Below are 14,490 nucleotides of genomic sequence, written 5' to 3'. Positions count from 1 at the left end.
AGATAATTGCCTTTCCTTTTGTATTGTCTGTACTACTGTTACCGCTTCCCTTTGTTATTTACCTCGAGTGCCAGAATTCCAAGAAACTTAACACACCCAGCATTACTGGAAATGCTGCAGCCATTATCTATGGTGCGTTGCTTGCACTATCATCATCATCATCGCATTCGCTACCAGGACCTTTATTTGGCTGCAAAAGGTTTGTGTTCCCAGCGGCAGCAAGTGGAGATGAATCCTTGCCCGTAATCCGTATGGTTGGCTTTCCCATCCAATTATTTTACGATCAGCTGATTGTGATTTTTGCTGGTGCTTCGTTTGCAACCATTTCAGGATTAACCGATCTCGATGCAATCCTTGGTCGGCTCTGGCGTATAATGAATAATGAGGCTGGTAACGATGCTGCCATCGTAGTGTAAGAATGTTAATTGAAACAAGTAACTCTAGTTTGGCTTTTCACGTACGATCGTTCGATAGTAGCCGATCGAGTGCATTGAGAAATTCTAGCCATGGTATTGGTATTGTACAGCAACGCACCGACTGCCTGTATCGAGGCGAAGGGATTCTCGGATCAGGTTTCCGACCATGCCGAACGTACACCGCATCGTAGTGTGCAAGTTCGGCAAACACAATAAACTCATAAAATTTTATGTTAACATTACGACAAAACAAACACACGAAAAAAAAAACACATACAAATAAACCAAATACCAACCGTTTGTCCGACGTTCTTGCCCTTAGTCGCAAGCGGTGGCGAAGAACATAAAGGGATAACGTAGGGTGAAATAAGATCTGGGAAGAGAAGCGCTACAAACAACACGAAATGCCGGCGGACCGTACGGAATGTCCGCCGCACTGGAACGCACTGATGCAGTTAAAAGCAAATCCACGTAACAGCAACATCTAACTACTTGTATTATGTGCCCGAAATGAGCTTTTGGAGCAAATGTGAGCAGAAGGAAATGGGAACCCCTTTCGGAAAATGACCACCGCACGATGGCTAGCAGGAAGCGTCAGAACGTAGCAACGAACCCAAAAGAAATGAAGGGAGCAGCAACATTAAACGTAACGAAACGGAGGTTGACTTTTTCGTGTTTGGACCGTTCATCTGTGTCTGCCTTGGACTTTGGACGGTGAATTTGGTTTTTGGTTTAGATTTAGCTTCTGATAGGAAACGATTTCCTTGCTCGCTTCTCGCTTTCGACTGGTATTTTATTTGGCATTTCATTGCCAAAGGAACCCCCCTCCCCCATTCATGGCCTTGCTGCGATCGGTTCTGATCGTTCTGTGCGTCGTGCCCAGGAACGCCCTTACTGGGATTGGTTTGGGATTTTCTGCTTTCTGTTCTGCTTTTTTTTTGCTGCATTATTGCTGAAGCCGCTGGCATTTCCTTCATGCTGTGATTGAAATTGAAACATTAACACACCACTGCGCGTCATCGCGGGTGACGTGTTGGAGTGACGGAAAATCACACAGAATGACTCATCGTTTTTCCAGCGCTACGCCGTGGCAGAACGCGTTGCATGACTCGTGTTCAAGAGCGCAAGTGATCTTCGTCTGTCTAGGTTAATGTCCTTTCGGGTGGGTGCGTATTGATCAGAAAAATATCAAAAGAATCACTCGTTGGCCGTGTTCTGAACATTGGGTGGAAATTGTACACAAATGATTAATGGTGTACCGATGTATTTGAAAGGTTTTCTAGTCTAGTTTTGCTTCACAGTATTTTGTATCGCTTATTTTCTGACGCGATTCCTAATGCTTTTTTCATTTTCTGACAAATATGCTATGTGTCCTGGGTCGGAATCTTTTAAACGGCAGATATTCTTGAAAATTTAGAATAATCGATAATGCATGCAGATTTTTCTTATCTTACTTTAAAGTTCGTAGTAAAAATTAAAATTTTTATGGAATTCGGGGGTCATCAGTTCGTGGAACAGGCGGTAAAACATAATTTTGCACCTTTCATGCCAAAATCAGAGGAATTTAGCGCACACACACAAGCTGTCCCGTTACGTTTACCGAGAGACGCGCTACAGAACACTTAAAACTGCTCATTTGTGCTCCGCTAGCAGCTTGACAGGCGCACAATCGCTCGATCTGACGGATTGTGCGAGCCGTCGATCAATCGATCGATCGATCGTTCTTTCGCATGTTCCAGACCGAACGCACCGCGGCAGGGTATCTAAACAGCGTACGAAACATGAACGACGTTCTTTGGAAGATGCTTGGAAGATTTTTCTTTTTTGCCGAAACGACGGTGCTCAATTTTCGAGTGGTAATTAAGAGTTTATTTACCTATTTATTGGCTTTGCGAATGTGGGGAAGGGGGGAGGCTTTGCCTATGGTTGCCGCCTTCTTCTAACGACACTTTGTTGCCCCATGGCACAAACTTTAATCTTTTCTGTACGAAGTGTCGAACCATCCAAAAACGCAGAGTACTAGCGGCAAACTAAGCATCTTTGGTCATCAACTTGAGAGTCCATCAGCAGATGAGACCGCATGTTCACATTTGTGCACGATTCTAGCTAATGTTTGCCATTACTATCCGCCATTTGTCTGTGAGCGAGTTTGCGAGGTGTGTCGTTTTTTTATTCATCCTCTTTTTTATGTGCACTTCGACAGGATGAAACATTTTAACGAACTGATAAGTTTATTCGAAAGCAAAACTGTTCTTGCATTTAAAAAGCAAAATGGTCAGCTTAAAGTTTGAACGGCTTCACATGGGTTTTGTGTATGGTTTTGTAATATACCGGTGCGGGATCGAGAGTGTGGCATTAGCAGTGATCGAGTGGCCTGTTGCCTCCGTGTGCTAAGATTAACACTCATCGATATGAATCATTAGCGGCAACAGCCATGCCAAGCTCGAGCCTCGCTAATCGCACCATTATAAAGGTATGAAGGGAAAATAACTTGAGCTTTTCGATGTTTCAATGGGGCACCATTTGCACCTGTGCTGTGCTGATCGTTTGCTTTCCGATATGTGAATAAACGCTTAATTGCGCAAAAGTATGTTGGTTTTTTCTTCGCTCCGGCTGTGTGTGTGTTTTACAACTTCACTTCTTGTACCGTGTACTTGGGCAGAGGCACAGAAGCATATGGTTCTGATTGTTTTTCCAAAGCTCTTCAACCAACCTGTGCTCCGTTTTTCAGGTAGCCATCAGTCAGCCAGATTTTCCTAGCGTTTCGGCAAAGATGTTCTATCTAAATGTGAAGAATGTAGCTCTGAGTCAAAGTGGGGAAACGTACCACTTCACAACCACACGTTGCACGATCATCATCATCATCATCTTACGCGCCATGATTGATAATCGTAATAATCTTCAATCCATCTGCAAGCCAGCAAGTTCTAACCGGCAAAGATCAGGGGCAACCGTTGAAGCAGGGCAAATGTTAATAAAATTAAATAATGTGTTACCGTGAGTGGTTAAATGATGATTACCAATGTTGGACGAATGTTTTGTGGCGCTTTACTGCTTGCTGGCCATTTTGGCGCTGCCAAGTCGCTTTGGATTGGGAACTCAAGCAGAAGAAGCAGAGAGGTGCGAGAGTAAGAAAATGCCAACAAGGCACCAAAAAAGGAAATCGTTCCATCGGCTAGCATTGGCCCAACCTACCACTAAATCACTCACCGCAGCAATTCTTCTGTCCTGTGTTACTAACCTCAGGTTTGGATAGATCTGTTCTTCCTGGTTATACACACAACCGGTGATTCTCTTCCGGCTGATCATGGACAACATACGCAGGCTCTTGGATCGTGCATTTAGCATGAACTTCTCTGTCGAATGTCGCATTTGATTTACTATCTATTCACTGGCAGACTTTGTTTTGTTTTCGGTTCATTAATTAGACTTTATTCTCATTTTATCACGACATCCAATTGTTGGCGATTGGCGCAGGTTGGCCGCGACCTAATGGTGTGCTCTTTGTATGCCTCACTGCTGGATTCGTCTGCGTTCCGACGAGAATTTTATACAATAAAACGATTTTTTGTGTTCTTTTGTGCCTCTTACATCTTCACTGCTCGTTATTATGCGTTCTTGACGCGCATGCAGTTTGGCGCTAATCGAAGGGCGACGAGTTCAAATGATCCGTTTTTCTGTCGCCGCCTTCTTCGGATACAAACGAATTCATCGTCAAACTTGAAACCGTACACATGTGTAAGCAGCGGTACAGTAGTGTGGGATCATGATCGCTTTTCTTTGCTACCGCGTTGGTCACCGATTTCGTACCGACGATCAGCGATCCAAGTAAAGGGGTGCGTCGGTCCGCCGAACCGGACCCCGACCGGAAAAGCGATGGCGTTTTGATTTTAAACCCAACCTCACCGGAGGACGGAAGAATAATGAGCTAAAAGGAACAATCGTGATACAGACGACCGGTAGCTTCCTAAAGGCGGAATAATGAAAATGCTGCGGAAGACGAACGCTGTCTTTTGGAGAAGGGAACGAAAGCGATCAAGCAAGATCGCCCGGTGTGTGTGTGGTTTTTTACTGTTGTTGATGATGTTCTTGAAAACAACGCTGACGCAGACAATCGTGGGAGATTCTGAATGTATGTTTAACATGCGTCGCTGTTAGACGGTCGGGTCCCAAACGAGCGAGGTTGACGCTGTACGACGGAGTTGGTGACGCACAGCTTGTCGCCAGGAAGTGGGATGTTCGGTCTTTGCTTTGTTTGCTGCCGGTAGCGACTCAGAGAGAGAGAGAGAGAGCGCGGATTTGATGGAGTTGCGGGACGCAAACCTTTTAATGATTTAATTAACATTATTGTCAATGTTTGCATCTTGATCGCCGGAATCGATGGAGGTCCCCCGGTGCGCGGCTTCATTTAATTTCTACCAGACAAAACTCGGTTAGAAAACTGTACTGCCTCACAATGGTGCGCGTGAAAGAACAAATCAATTTTCCTGCTTCTGCTTCGTTTTTCCTCAATTTTTGTTTCCTTCATGCAAATGATACGTCTGGTCCGATTCTTATTATGTAATATTTTTTCCCCTTCAATTCGATTTACATTCGATGCGCACATTGCCTCAAAAGGCCATAACATTTGGCACGTCGAAACAATCCGGCACCGCTGCAGAAGCTAGGAGAAAAGACGATGTAAGGAAAGGAAAACCGCACAGCGCAGGGATTATGATCTTTCGATCCGATTTGAGCTGCGGTCCGCACACAATACCGCGGAAATTGGATTAGTTCTGGTTAAGTGCATCCGAAGGGATATAGCCGCTCTGTTTTGTTTTTTCTTCTCCGTTCCCTACCATGGAATGATGTTCCGGATGCTTTTGTCTCGACAATCGCGATTCGTCAGTTGAGTGGAACAGAACAACTTGCCAGCAGGCCATTACGACTGGTAACAAAAATCTAACATCTTCGGCAAAAGTCTTTCCAAATTACCGTTTTATTTTCATATTGTTTACCACGGGGCTGGAGTGATGGACGCAAGGCGACATGGCTGGAAACGAACTCGGAACAAGATTAAGATCAAGATTGAGATTCCATTAGGGGCCATACAGCTCATCGCCGGCCAACCGTTGGTGTGATCGAGGGCTGTTTTTCGAACGAGTTAAATAAAGCCATGTCTTCCTCTAATTCGATCTTGGGTAGATATAGACGGGATGGCAAAAACAAACGGGCTTTGCTTTTATTATTCTACCGTTCAATAAGTGTTTCGATCGAGTGGCTGCGAACGGTACATACGCTTTTTTTCCTATTGCTTCAACCCGGCACAGCATCGCACCAAAGTTTTCGTGCAAAAGTGGCAAGATTCGCGAGTGAAAACCACACCGGCAATCACTTTCAGTCCAGTGTCCAGTGAAGCATTTAGCAAAAGAACGTACCGGGCGCATCTAAATGGACGGCATCGTACGGAACTGTTCGGAAAAACGGGAATAAACCAGATTTAGCTTCAAGTAACGCCTTTCCTCGACCATCGTTTTGCCTCAACTATTATGTTGCGGGCTTTTGTGTTACGGCCGGTGTTTACTCAACGTCGGTCGCGGAGTGACGATAGAATCACTTTGCTATTAACGGTATTCTGAAAGAAGTATGCTGCCAGCAGCAGCTTTTGATCAACTTCTGATGCGATCTTGATCTTCATTGTTACGCGATCGATTTAGTTCGTTCTAATGATTTTCGGCTTTCGGTAGGCGGAGGTTTAGCTATTCAGACTGGAAATGGTCCACTCACATTGGGCTCGGTGATTTAATTGTGCTGTTCTTCAATGTGGAAAAGAAGCGGCAAAATGTTTAATGTGAAGCTAATGAACTTGTTACTGAAACTATTGTTGAATGATTAGAGGTATTGCCATTAATTTTTGTGCAATACTTGAAATTGTTATGGAGATTTTTACAATAATTCAATAAAATGTTGAAGAAATTGTCATTCTGTTATGTACCGACGAGGAGCTGCATGCTGTGTGATTTTTTTTTAGACAAAAAACCAGCCAACGATAACCAAATATAACTAAGAGCCTAACAAACAACATTTGTGCTCAATTTTTCAACACCGAAAGAGCTAATTGGTCGTGACAAAAGTCATCGATTATCGGAAATGTCACGCATACGTCCTTCGAAATGAAGATGGCTCGTGGGCAGCGACGATCGATGGATATAAATTAGGAATTACCGCCAGTGCGACAACCATCATACGCCCAATCGAATGGGCGATGCCGCGGAAGAAAGTTTTGATGGTGGCCTACGGGGTGAAACAAAAGCAGAGAACTCAAATGAACGAACGGTTTACGAAACTCCGCGCCAAATCGGGCCACAGCTTCAGGTCGAAGAAACGCCGGCGATAGATAGGAAACCTATCGCTCCAACCTACGCTCCGCCGTCACACATGACCTCAATATAGCGAAGATGTACAGCGCGACAGCGAACGAACCTCACATCGCGAGACACCGAAAGTCACAGCATGGCGTTAGTGTGTGCTGTTTGACTCTACCGTTTTTGGCGTTTGGCCCATCCGGACCAATGTTTAGTGCCACGGCACAATGGCCCTAGAAAAACGCAAGCAGGTTGAACTCTGCTGATCTTCCATCGGGAGTTTCTCAAGTCGTCAGACGTAGCGCTGAACAGTTGCGTTCGAGCGACTGTGTACTAATGGCGTGGTGAAGGTACTAGTGTAAGGAGAAAACTAAAATATTTGCCACACGCTTCCTTTCGCTCAGTCTCGTTAGCATTGGGTGCTAAAATCCGGTAATGTTCTTTCACTAGCCGTAACACACGAGGAGGCAGTGCAGACGTTCGCGAAAGCTTTCGATTTTTATACGACCATGTCTCATGGTGGCAGGTGAGTTGTTTTCTAATTTTAATCCTACCGGGACCGGCGCAGTGTATGCAGGAGATGCTAATGACAGCCGGCAAATCTAACCATGTAACATATGTGCAACTCTCGACATGCATACCTTCGTATGGGCCGAAGACGAAGCCTAGTAAATGAAGGCGTGCTATGATGGCGCGAAACACAAGAGGAAACGATCACGACCAACTTGCAAACCATCGAACCGTTGTTCGAAGCGCACGATCGATTCATTTACATATTTTGTTTCATAAATTTACCTTTACCGGCCAGTAAATATGCCACATTTAATGTGGATCTGTGTATATGTGTACTTTTGTGTTCGATTATTTTATTCGCAAGACGGACAGGTCGCTCAACTAGCTAGAAATGTCGTTAACGAACTGATCAATCGAGCGAATTATGAAAATCAGTATAGAAAATTAAATTTATATCAAACGCTTCACGCCAATGTTCCGCGGTGATCAGGGGCTTGTTGTAAGGTTAGCACTATGTTTTTTTTTTTTCAATGAACGAACCCCAACATGCTTGCCTTAAAGACCCCCCTCGCTCGTAAAATTGCTTGAACACGCTCGTGCTAATTTATGGGCGACAATTTATAGAGTGCCAGAGTTGCTTTAGCTGAGCACAGACAGACGAGAGGGATCATCTAATCGTTTTCAGGTTGAGAAAGTGATAAGCAGGTTTATGCATATTTTAACCAGCCAGTATAATGGTGAACGAACGTGCCCTCAATACAGGGAGCCTGTATTGCGAAATTCCTGCTTGTAAAGGATTTTACTAGCAGCGTGGATAAATTATTTGCGTGCACTGGCCCCATTTCCTGAACTCTCTAGTATTGTGCCACCCGACACAGTATCGCGCTGGGTTGTTTTAAAATTCTTCCTGCAATCTGGAGCAATTGAAGCTTGCGCACGATATCACCCTGAAGGTATAGAGGTGAGTTTTTCTTCACTTTTTTCACACCATCACGCAAGCATAGAGAAAGCTAATCTATAATCTTCAGCCGGTGCAGTTAGTGCACTTTCTCTCTATTTCTTAAACGAGCGTACCGCTTAGTTCCTTGCGATTGACGCACCACCATTAACGCCCGGTTTGTTCGCTGGCCATTGAACACATGCTGAGTAGAAAGGAACCAACGTTTGACCTCTGCTTCATAGCCGTTGACCTATCGCCTCGACTGCGCAATGTACAATGTACGGCGCGGTTTTGTGACGGTCCCGGTCCGGAAAGCATGGCATCAGGCTGCCATGTCTTCCCCAACCCGATGCGGAAATGCTCGCATCGATTGCCTTTCCTTATTTATATATCTTCATCGTCGTTATCTACGGCCGCCTGTTGAACTTGCAGTTCCATTTCGACCGTGACAGGTGCGCACATGGTGATGAGTTTCTCACGGATATTATCCTATGCGCATGCCCCGGTTCTCCCGGTCGTGAACCAAAAAATTAGTCGGTAAAAATGATTTATCTCACTCGTAAATTATTATCACACTATGAAGTGTCTCGCTGTGTTGCCATTGCTCCATTAACTTCGCCGTTGGCCATTGACCAGCACGGAGAAACACTTGTTTCATCGTTGTTGCCACTTCAATTCAAAGGTTTGGTACGATTTCGTTGTGCGCTCGTTGTGCACATCTTCGTGGCTAAAAAAAACTGTAAAATAATGGTGTCCACCGTAATGGGGTTATGAAAACGATGAAATTGAAATTTTCTGTGACCAAAGTAGACAGAAGAAAATGAAAAAAAACTAGTTTTCTTCACTCAGCGACAAACTGAAGACAACTGTCTCGCGTTGATTTGGGCTAACTGTAATATTAATGGTTTCTAAAGCGCATTGTGCTAATGATCATGGACCCCGACCGTTCTATGGGAAGCAGCAGATGTATTTCGCCGAGCCGTTAGTATTACTGGATAGTACACACACGCACGGCAGAGTTTAGGGTTATTGCGTTCTCATCACATTCTAGGACCCGCTTTGGTGACCGCAAACCGCTTTCTCGCACTCGGTGGTTTTGACGAAACATTCGAAACCCATTACCGCTAATGTATTTGTCTTTAACTGTGGTGAGCAAATCGTATCAGAAACGTTCGTTGAGAATGCGATCTAAAATGGCACCACTCTGCGGCAGGGGGTTCGTCGCTTTACTCACGGTTGAAGTCTTTTGTTCTTTACGACCAAGCCAGTTCGTTCCGTGCGATCTGGGTTCACAGGTGGTGTTCAAATGCACAAGGTGTGAAATTCTTTCATACGTTCGATTCGATTTGCACTACTGCTCAGCATGTTGGCGGCACTGGAAAGACAGGTTCGAGATGAAAAATAGCGAAACAGCCTATTAATCGATTTCGTGAAAGGCCGTTCCGTTAACTTGCGGCTCCGTTACCGTGCGGAATAACCGAGTTACAACCGGTAGGAAAGGTCATAGTAAAGATTCACCAAGGAAACATATATTAAAAAAAAAGAAGTTTACATTAATCCCGGTGAGATTTCGGCAATATGGAAAAAAGAACACAAAACCGAATCATTAATATCGTTGGTTTCTCCGGTTTAGGTTTTTTTTTGGTTTATAGGTTATTTTTCCAATTAATCAACAGTCTAGAGCGGATCTGATATGCTGGCTGTTAAAAAAAAGGTTAGAAAAAAGCATGATCATTAAAAAAAACCCCAGCAAATCCTCTAACGAGAGACCCTTACGCGAGTCCGATCCGTTCGTTTTGCCTCCAGCTTGAACCAATCGGAATACGTCTTAATTTACAAGTTGTGGATCAGTCTTCGAATCGAAAGCGTTGGACAACAGATATCTACCAAAGTGGCTCGTCGTGCCAACCAGGAGGATAACGAATTTGCAATTCAAATACACCCTTGTATTCGCTGTCCATTTTGTTTGCCTTTCGATGGATTAATTAGATTAACATTAGGGGCTCAACAAAACTCACATCAGTCAAGCAAATGAGTTTGATCATAACCACACATTTTAGTGCGCGCAGGAACTCGCAGGTATGGGTTAGTCGCCACCGCGGCTAGCACCGCGCTTGTCAAAAAGCCTGCGGGTTCGTCCCAGCCCAGGCCCTTGCCAGTGCGGTCTGAAAACACACAGCAAACTGGCTTCGACGTTGTTGACCCGCGATAGTGATCGCATGCTGATAGAACAGGATTTTCTTATCGATTAATTGCCTTCCACTTCTTAACAACTTTGCTTAGAGCGGTAGATTGTTGCGTTGCGTTTTTATTTTTGTTGGTGGTTGTAAGAAAATGAGCAAGAACCAGTTTCTAAACTCTATTGCTCAAAAGAACGATTCTTTAAGGTGTTTTTCTTAAACAGTCTATGCTATTCTCAAGCACAAATTCGTTAATAACAACGTCGTACAATCTCTTCTACAGGCCATCCATGTTCAATCGGTCGATTACTCAGTGAAGCTGCCAGTTTCTGTGGCGGCACGATGTGAAGGCAGCAATTAATTATGCTAATTTTCCGATTTTAACCTCCATCTAGTTCGTTCTCTTGGGGCAGTTTTGTGGTGCGCTGTTGGTGAAAGATTTGGATACCTATTCACATATGTAGGTTTGGTTGTTTTCTTGCTTGGTTTCACCTTCGCTCCTTCGATTCTTAATTATGATCAGCTCGGTTCTTTCGTGCCCGCTCAGCCGTGCTTTTGTAATGTACCTTTTGATACACATTTATGTCTTGTCGTAAAGCCAAGATTTCTAAACGTATCCGTTGCGATGGCTTTTGTTTAACTGGTGACAAATTGTACTTGGAAGTTCCAAGCCAACAAACGGCGTGATTGGACAGTGCTACGAATTCCTTTCGCACGCTTAGTTTGTTCTCGGGTGGTCAACTCGCATCACTTTCGTACGGATTGGCCGTAGTTTTCATTCCTGCTGCTACAGCCATGAAATGAGACAAGTCCAACAGGTGTCATAACGGTCTAGCAGAGAACAGCAAGAAGAAAGAAAATAGAAGGCTCCAAGATTAGATTTACGGGTGACGATAAAATCGAATGAAAAATGGTGCACTCCACCATTGGCGTTCCCCGTACAGCATACGAGGTGTGAGAATGTACGATTGAAATCCACCTCTGGTGATGAGGCATGAAATGGCACGAAGACGATGCGAATCATGGGAATTGAAATAAAACTGTACCGCGTGATGTTGGTTGTTTTAGATGGTTTAACAGTTTGACGTCAGGGATGCTAGCAGCATCAACTGGCGAGTGCCAAAGGGCTGAAAATAAACTAACAAAGAAGGCCTCACGTGAGGTGCTGCCGGTGCCATGCTGTGGTGATATGTCAAGCGTCCGTCCTGCTGGGATGACAGCTAAATGTCACTCAACAGCAGTGCTTGAATGAGCGCAACGAGTTTTTTTTCTGTAGCGGTTTTGCCACACTGAATGCTGATCTAAGACTGAATGTGGAGTGAAGAATTTTAATTGAATCAAATGCTTTTCAATTGCGGCCGTTGATGTGGAGTTCCATTTTTTCAATTCGGCTCCAAAACCTTCAAAAAGTGATGCCATTCATGCGGACTTTTTGCCAACGTTTGCTTGTGTTGGGTCATCGCTGGTCTGCTGTCGGCCCAGATTGGCGTACCAGAATACACAGCGCATGCCCCAAAATGTGTTGTTCCGCAATGAAAAAGTGCAATCGATCGCTTGCAAACCGGGTCGGACAGTTTGGCCTTGAGGGATGGTTTAAATTGAAATTGGAAAGAAATCCGTCAACTCGCGTGCTGATTTGTGCTTCGTTTTCGTGCACGTACTGATTCAGGGCCGATCATGGTGCAGATTTGGCGAAGGAAAAGTCCGACAATAAACACAAATAACTGTCGATTGGATTGCCATTTCGGAGTGCTGTCGGGTCGATAATGTACGATTCGATCGTAATGTCTTGGGCACTGATCTCTGATATTGATTCAATCAAACTCAATTTTATTGCCTAAAATGAATCGAATTTTTGTATTTTGCTCCGCCATGCTTTGTGAACCTATTCGAAATCGCAGTGCGACAATCAGTGTATATGAAGCGTATGGTTTTGAACACGACCGAAAAGCAGCATATTACTTATATTCATTGGTTCGTTGGTTATGTACTACTACACACATTGTCTGTGTTTGGTCAGTCTGCTAGCGTTACTGCAAAGCATCGAACGTCTTCTTAGCGTCCCAATTCTCATAGCCATTGTGGGTAGAATATGCAAAATCTAGCCTCAAATTCGCAAAACAAATGCTTTGCATACACATTATTCCTACCATTCTGTTTCTAGCCAAGCGCCATCGGGTCGTTAGTCATGCAGATTAATGGTTACGCATCTTGACATTATCAACCGATCGTGACCACGTCCGTAAGGCTTAGAAATTGTCTGTGACACCGACAAAATCGTCGAGCTAGCTCTGACTGGCAGTGGAACACTCCTTTAACAACAACAACAAAAACCGACGAGTCACAATCTTTTACGATTGATAATTCTAACCACTTCGTCATCCGCAAACCTTCCGTTGATGGTTCAATTTTCAGGTGAACCTTCTATTTCTTCACTTCTTGCGATCTTCGGTACACCTCCAGCCTACGTTTGCGACGCGTTGCCAAAGGCCATCATAATAAACTGTCATAAAAAAGAAGACGAATTGAAACCATTTTCGGTCAAATGGATAAAATTTCATATTTTATAGCCGCGAGCGGCAAAACAGTGAGCATGCTGATGATGTTCATCACCATCCGGGCGAAGTCGGCGTAGGGATGTTGTGGGTAGGTTAATGTACACGCAAATTAAGTTGTTTTGGGACTTTCGATGTTGACGATTTTGGAGTTTCATTTCGATGGAGTGTTGATTTTTTTTTTGCAGTTTTATTTTTATGATCGTGCAATAAAAATACGATACACTGGGATGAGCGGTTTTTTTATACTACCTTTGACCCGATTTTATGCACAATTGTTTTGATTGATGTTGCTTACACCACCAGATTGCACGAATGAACTAGGAAAACTAATGAACTGCTTGAGTAACTTTTTTATAAATCTAGTACGGTGATTGACATTTCAACTTAATATATCGATCGAGTTCCTGTTCGATCCTGGCATGGAACACTGGCTTGCTCCGGCTTGGTTTGGACTGGCATTATCGCATAAATTATATACAAAGTGTTCTCAGGCACATGGCTAACGAGTGCCTAGAACGTTAAGACATCTTTTCTCACCGCAGCACGACCCATTTGCAGAACAAACAAGAATCGAAGATTGCGTGCTACCTGCGTAAAGAATGCATTCCTACCACAAGACGCGTACCACCAGCCACAGCCGCGCCTATATGCGTGACAGTAATGAATGTTGTTTACTTGGATTTAAACAACTATCCGGCCTGCCGTTTGCCGCCCGGCCAGACGTTTCGTTTTCATTTGTTGTGCATTTTGTTTCTCGTTCGCTGCAAATTACGCAGATCGTTATCACGGTTCGAAGTATTTCGCGTCCCCCTTTACGCCATTCCCGTTCAGTTCCGCGCGCTTCCAACTGCGAAAATCTGATGGAAACACTAGCATGTTGTTCTGGCCATTGCAATGAATCTGTTTTACCGCACCTTCGTGGAGCAGAACGTAACGTAACCAATCGCTAATCAGGTTGTCTAAGTTTTAACGATCGTTTCTGTGGATGATTAAGAGGACGAACGGCAAGGAATCCTTAAATGTTCGCTATCCTTTACGGTGGCAAGCGTAGTGTGAATCGGCCCAGGCGCAAAGTGTGAATGTCTGCTGCAATATCAATAATTGATCCAATTTTCTATAATTGGAAAACAAACCCGACCCGACTAAATGTGCGTGTTTTCTTGCGATCATTTTACCACCCCATGGGTGGTAATAGTGACGGTGGAGGGGAATGCTAGAAGTGAATAAAAAAATCTATCAAAGCATTAGTAAATCGTGGTTTTTCTTACACCTGGAAACGAACCCATACATGAATGTTAACGTGTCGTTTAGGAGGTTGGTTAATGTAGCTTCTTAATGGCAGCAAAATTTATTACCACCACCCCGCCGGATTCGTTATCATTTCGCGATCGAGTAAATTCCAGTGAACGAATCACGATCGTACCTCGGATACGTGCGAAACGAAATTACTTACAGCAAGGGAGTTACTCCTGTTGTACGGCATGTACCGAGGGAAGAAAAGGAAAGGAATTGAATTGAAGATACCCTACAACATACCGG

This window comes from Anopheles marshallii, chromosome 2, assembly GCF_943734725.1.
Source record: "Anopheles marshallii chromosome 2, idAnoMarsDA_429_01, whole genome shotgun sequence".
NCBI classification, from domain to species: Eukaryota; Metazoa; Arthropoda; class Insecta; order Diptera; family Culicidae; genus Anopheles; species Anopheles marshallii.
This window is presented reverse-complemented; position numbering follows the sequence as displayed.